Source organism: Rhodnius prolixus, unplaced genomic scaffold, assembly GCF_049639745.1.
Source record: "Rhodnius prolixus isolate KJV_2025 unplaced genomic scaffold, Rpr scaffold_5, whole genome shotgun sequence".
NCBI lineage: Eukaryota > Metazoa > Arthropoda > Insecta > Hemiptera > Reduviidae > Rhodnius > Rhodnius prolixus.
In genome coordinates, this window is record NW_027411624.1 from 372,259 (window position 1) to 379,145 (window position 6,887).

At 31.3% G+C, this 6,887-nt stretch overlaps 1 long non-coding RNA gene across 1 annotated transcript; it reads left to right on the forward strand.

Moving 5' to 3' along the window:
- Positions 1-2,253: 2,253 nt before the first annotated feature.
- Positions 2,254-4,692, forward strand: LOC141458520 (uncharacterized). The gene is made up of 3 exons (XR_012461042.1): positions 2,254-2,750; positions 3,606-3,958; positions 4,033-4,692. It is a non-coding gene; the product is annotated as an uncharacterized lncRNA (long non-coding RNA).
- Positions 4,693-6,887: the final 2,195 nt, after the last annotated feature.

The following is a 6,887-nucleotide window of genomic DNA, read 5'->3' on the forward strand; positions in this document are numbered from 1 at the left end:
TCAATTGTAATTTAATTTAGTTCCCCTAATTTTACTTATGGTAAAATACTGGAATAATTAGCTGTCCTAAAAATATGCATATCTTATTTATTTTATATTACATATACACAACATTGTGGGAAGAACACCTAGATGGAGAATGTAATTGAAGAAAACTATATTATTTACGATAAAGCCAGATTGACTACTTCATAAAATAACAATTACTTTATCGAAGAATGAACTTAAACCGACGATTTTTATTTAAAAATAAAAATAAATAAAATCATTGATGTAAGTTGGTGTAAGCAATTTTTAAAAAAGTTTATGAATTTTTTAGCCTCATATTTTTTTATTTTTTATAACGTTTTCTTTTTCACCAGTGATTAATAGTTTGATTATTATAGATAAATAGATATTACAGTCAATCTAAGTTAAATGGTGTGCTACTTGAACAATATTTTGTAGATGAAAATGGCCAGCATAAGGGTATGTGACATCTAATAAATTCTTAAAAAATATTAATGAAAATTAATGCGGTAAAATTACTTAAATAATATCAATGAAGTATTAATGAAATGTTGGGTACTTGCTGATTTGTGTACCTTTTGGCGTTTAATCAACCCTTATACTTAACTTTTTAAACTGTAAGTTTTTGTTAAGGTTTACGTACAAATTACCTTCCTATTTTATTCAAAACGCTTTCTCAAAAAAATTGTTATTGAGGATGGCTTGGGGACCGCAACTATAATCATTCTTTCAAAAGATCTGTCCAGTGGTAGTAACTCCGACTTAACACCTTTTCAGGTTATAATGATAAAATTAAATTTATTATTCCCAATTTTAATAAAATCTGTAAAGCAGATATGTAACTTTGCAAAACATACAAAAAAGAAAATCTGTCCAAAAGGTACAAAAATCTCTTTAACAAAAACTTACAGTTTAAAATGTTAAGTATAAGGGTTGATTAAACGCCAAAAGGTACACAAATCAGCTAGTACCCAACATTTCATTAATACTTCATTGATATTATTTTAAGTAATTTTACTACATTAATTTTCATTAATATTTTTTTGAATTTATTAGATGTTTCACAGACCCTTATGCTGGCCAGTTCATTCATTTTCTTTTTCTTTTTTTTTATGATTTAAGTCGCTTCAACAACTTCAAAAATCTGCGGTTATTGGCGCTCGCAGCTTTTTTCAGTGCACTGCCGGCCTCCGGACAGTGTTCTCTCGTTACAGACAACTCTGTCCATCACCCGGACAGTGAGCTGTAAGAAGCTCTTAGAAAGAGAAAATCTAAGGGTCAGCAGCTGGATTCGAACCCGGAACCTCCACGTGGGAATCCAATATGCTAACCGCATAGCTAATCCCTTCCCTTTGTTCATTCATAATATTTTATTTTTTTGTTATAATTATGATAAAATGTATATTATATTTTCGTAATTAAATAGGTACTTTATTTTAGCTTTATTCCAAATTATTCTTCTGATTTATCTTTATTATGCTCTTTATTCTGAATAGTCAGATATATCGTATGTATGTACATGCACGTTAAAGTAAAAAAAGACAAAGGCAGAGTCGGCTACTATTTAAATTTGAATCACGGATTTAAAACAATTTTTCAGTCTAGAATTCGTCTTTCCGAAGTATTTGTGAGCACAAATAACGCGTAGGTAATATCAAGTAAATTATTCAGCAATAATTATTCATTTCTCAATTGTAATTTAATTTAGTCCCTCTAATTTTACTTATAGTAAAATACTGGAATAATTATGTTAGCTGTCATAAAAATATGCATATCTTATTTATCTTATTACAGTCAATCTAAGTTAAATGGTGTTCTACTTGAACAAATATTTTGTAGATTAAAATGGCCAGCATAAGGGTCTGTGAAACATCTAATAAATTCAAAAAAATATTAATGAAAATTAATGTAGTAAAATTACTTAAAATAATATCAATGAAGTATTAATGAAATGTTGGGTACTTGCTGATTTGTGTACCTTTTGGCGTTTAATCAACCCTTATACTTAACATTTTAAACTGTAAGTTTTTGTTAAAGAGATTTATATATTGTTATTGCGTTAGAGATAAGGAGTTCACTGAAATAGGCACCTAAATATTTTACTATTGAGGGAATTTTTAATTAGTCCATTAATTATAGCATATTAGAGCAAGCGAACGGTTCGATTATTCGGAAAGTGATAAATGAACTTTTGGTTACATTATAGAGTTTCCTAGGCTACAGTTACAACTTGGCTAACAGAAATCAGGTGGAAGGAATTTGTTTTATTCTATTTTATACATGTGAATTCAGTCTGTGTGTGTTGATGATGGACAAGAAATGTTAACCTGGACACTGCACAAGATTAATATCAAGAAACCGAATAACCTGTTCACTAATTTTAATGGACTGCAGTGTCACGAAGCGTTTTAAAAATAACCTGCTAACATCAGAGTATTTGCGACACTTACCATTCTTAATGTCCATTTCAAGCAAGAGGAAAAGAAATCCGAGTTCGAAGTTTTGGCTGACATCAGAAAGAACTCCAAAGGCTTTATCTGTAATTCTCCAATACTTTCTCTACTAAAACTAAGAGAAGTATTGTTTTCTTGCAGATTTGCCATTTTTAGAAATATCCGTGTTGAGGTGAAAAAAAAGTTTTTACGAATTGGTCAATGTGCGATTGTGTTATCTGTAATACATTCTGTAGGAGGACCAGTTCAACATTGTGTTGTTAAAGTTGTCTCATTTAGATCCAACCAGTGTTGCCAATGTCCGGGTAATTACCCATTTTTCGGGTAATTCAACATTGAATGGGTAAGTAAGCAAGTAATTGAACTTTGACGGGTAAAATCGGGTAATCATCTTACTCAAACGAAATAATTTTTCGAAAATTTCAAATTCGATCTAGACTGAATTCAGCTTTTGTAAAGAGCAATAACATTTTTATATATTTAATCTACTTATATTACTAACAGTTCAGTAGTTAAAAGATTTTAATATCGATATAAATTTGGACACTGAGGATTACTGGGCTAAAATTTTTAATATAAAAAAAGCTGATGGTGAACTTGAATTTAAAAATTTAAAAAAAGTTATATACTTTTTGCTTGTTTTACCCTTCTCTAATGTATCTGTTGAAAGAATTTTCAGTGACATAAAAAATATAAAAACTGATCACAGAAATAATTTGTCAACTAATACATTAAAGTCTATTTTAATCACCAAAAATTTTTTATACAAAGATAATGATATTATTAATTTTGAACCAAATGAGGAAATGTTAAATACTAACATTTGGGACAAAAAAGAGGTTTAAAAGTTTATTTTCTGTTTAGTTATGACTATTATAATAATTTTAAATATAAAATTTATAAAAATGTTGCTACTAATTATGTTAATACATAAAAGCTGTAAAATAAAGAATAAAATAATTTAATCATAGTTATTATTTACATACTGTTTATAACCCTTTAAGCTTACAAAGTGTTTTTTATATATCCCGCTTATAAAATATAGTTGGTAACGCTGGTTTTAGTATCGGGTAAAAACGGGTAATTGAACCTAGTGGAGAGGGTAATTCTGATTTACCCCATCGGCAACACTGGATCCAACAGACTGGGGAAAAGAGCCAGCAAGATGGTGGTTAATCTCCTTGGCTGCTCTAAGTAAATACGAGCAGTTAGGTTATCACCAAAAGAGTTGGATCCGATAATGTATATCTAAGAATATGTAAAAGGGTATTCAACAACTAAGACCTTTATCCCAGGACAGCATAAGTATAAAACTAAAAATACTAGAAAGTTCTAATTCCATATTTGATTTTAAGACTCTGGCATAAGCTTGTGGAAAATCAATGGTAATCAGGGTACTGAACTTGGAGCAGCGCTAACTTCTGTTCCCGGCAAACAATTTCTTATCTACGTTCACTGAGTAGGTATCAAGCCTGATGGTTGATTCACTTAGAGATGTAAGTAAAAATGTTGGTTCGGATAGCTCAAAGGTGTCCTTTTCTAGAAAGATTAATGAATGTGGTTGTTTTAGGGCCATGAGAAGGGGTCAATGCGTCTAAACACAATGAAGACATCTCATCATAACTATATATCTCGCACGATTGCCAACTTCACAATCAACGCTCAAGTCCTGCACTAATAGCATCCTAAGCAAGCAAATAAATCTTTCGGCGCCCCACCAAACCGATGTTTAAGTTTTTGCCTACTCTGCTTTCAAAGTACCTGCTAGCAGATTCCATTAACCTGGCCAGCACGGTAGTACTAGCTAACTGCTAATGATAAGGTTAAGTTTGCCCTAATTTCAGCTTGCTGGGGTGTTACTATTGGCACGGCTAAAGGCGCCCCTCTAACTGCTTACTCTGAACACAGTCATTACTGCAACCGTTGCAAACAATGTTTGTTTTTGTAGCTATTTTACTGCTCTTCTTTATGGAACAATATTGTGCCTTTCAATAATTTGGACTCGGTTGCCTTTCGAACCTAAAAATTACGCAGTGTTCCCAAATGACTGAAATTAAATCAATGTTTTAGTATGTGAAATTTCGAATATATGGGTCTATTTAGGCAAAATGGAGAAAAATGATCTTCCTGTTTTGGCGAGATCTTCTATGGCGTTTCCCTATTTCTCTATGTTAAATATATTGTATTATTCTTTATTAGTAAAAATAAAAAATATTTATGTTAAAATGAATATTACCATTATTTAATATTCTTCCAATTAGCTAAAATAGAAGAATGTGCCACAATTTAAGAATCAGTTTTAGGCAGACGTTTTGATAATATTTGGAATCTTCAGTGGAACTACAAATAATTTTGGGTGTACAACAATCTAATTAACATTTATAATTAGGGTGAATTTTTCACATTACGGCGGCTTTCCGTATGTTACTAACTGGTTTTCTTTTGTATCAATATCTTGCTTTTTCATGTTGTATTTTTTTTTTTTTGGTATCAGGTGAGTAGTAATTAATTTTACAAACGATTGCTTCTGGGTCCTAAAATGATATTATTAGTGAGATTCTTGAGAACGTTATTTATTTTCTCGGATTAACCTTTTACTCATGTTAGAAGTTTACAGACACAAGAACCTCATCTACTCTCGTTAACAAAAACTTATAGTTTAAATTTTAAATATAGAGCTGACAAAAGGTACGCAAATCAGGCAGTACCTGACATTCCTGTTATACTTATTCTCGTAATTTTAGCTGGTTAGAAACATGAAAAAGCTTTAGTGTTTTTTATTTAACTTTGTATCTAATTTTTCCCCCATTTTTTAAAACTTTTCTTGCTTTCTCTTACTACAATTGGGCCACTTCAACTTTGCCTTTGAACAATGTTTTCATGAGTCCCTCACAGAAGATATTAAAAACACATAGAAATCCATTGTATGTACTTTAGGAAATTTCAAAACAATTTTTATCATTTAAAATAATCAAGTATAAGGGTTGATTAAACGACAAAAGCTAACAAATCAGCAAGTATCATTTCATTAATACTTCAATAGTATCATTTAAGTAAAGTTAATACAGTGAAATTATTCAATGAAGTATTCATAAAATGAGGGGTACTTGCTGATTTGTGTACCTTTTAGCGTTTATTTAACCCTCATACTTAACTTTTTAAACTCTAAGATTTTGTTTAAGAGATTTTTTATCTTTTTTTTTTGTATACTAGTGACGTATGTCTGTGGTCAACTAATTATGTTCCATAGTTTTTAAAGTAGACACATTGAGTCTATTTCGTTGAAATAGATAAAAAAAATACAATATAACCTTCTGTTTAGATCTGTCATTTTTTTAATGTAAACATGCCAGTTACTGCATCTCTTAAACAAATGAGAATAGTGCTAATCGATTTAATGTGCATTATTAGACAGCCTATTGCTAAAAAAGAAATAGAGATAATGTAAGATAGATGATTTTCAGTTTTAAAATTATGACAATTTTTTTTTTAATTTTAAGCTTTCAAATATTCCCTCTTTTACAAATATTTCTTTCAATCGTTACTTTATATTAAAGTTTAGTTTTCGCTGCATTAGTGGATGATGCCTGTTCACCCAAGTTATCCGAATAAAAGATTTTACAAGGTAACCAGAGGTAGCGGTTCATAAAAACGTTCAGTCATTCCTTAGTTCCGACACAAAAAAGAGTTTTTGTGAGTGCACGTGTGCCACTATATTTGGGTCACACAGCAGGTTGTATGTAAACTAACGACCCAGGATTCTAGAAACGATCCTAGTTCCAAGCCACTTGTGACGAGGTGTCACTAATTGGCATACGTATCACTCACTAGTCAGGAGCAGTATCGATATTCTCCCTTTATTAAGTAACTGTACTTCGGCTCCGTTTCTGAATTATTTTTCTATTTTAATGTCCATGGCTAATGTCATTCCATTTTTCTTCTACTAACAGTGACAACCCAGGTCCAAATAGAATTGAAGATGACTTGTGAAGTGCTGGCGTGCACATGTTATAGACTGGTCTACTCTATAGTTACACTAATATTTACACAATGCATTGACGGATGGTTCAGTCGGTTCATACCTATCTCTAACAATATCAGTCCTTCTTTAAGACAGCGTTTTACTAATAAAGCTAATGGTGTTGAGACTGTGTGTATTTGTAAACCAAAAAACGTTCTTGAGTTGAAGCTCAACTCAGCGGACATTCCTAATACTGTTTCCCCAGTACAAGTGACAGAGTCCCTTGTGAGGGCACTTGTTTTTTTTAACGAAAGTGCCTCGGAGGTGATTGAGGGACCATTACAGCTATAAATTAGCCAGTACAACGTTAGAAAGTTGTTGAGATTAAGTTATTAAAGGGCGTTGATTGAGTTAGTACTAGATCGGTATCCATTAATTGATGCCGTAAAATTGTCTATCCGTTT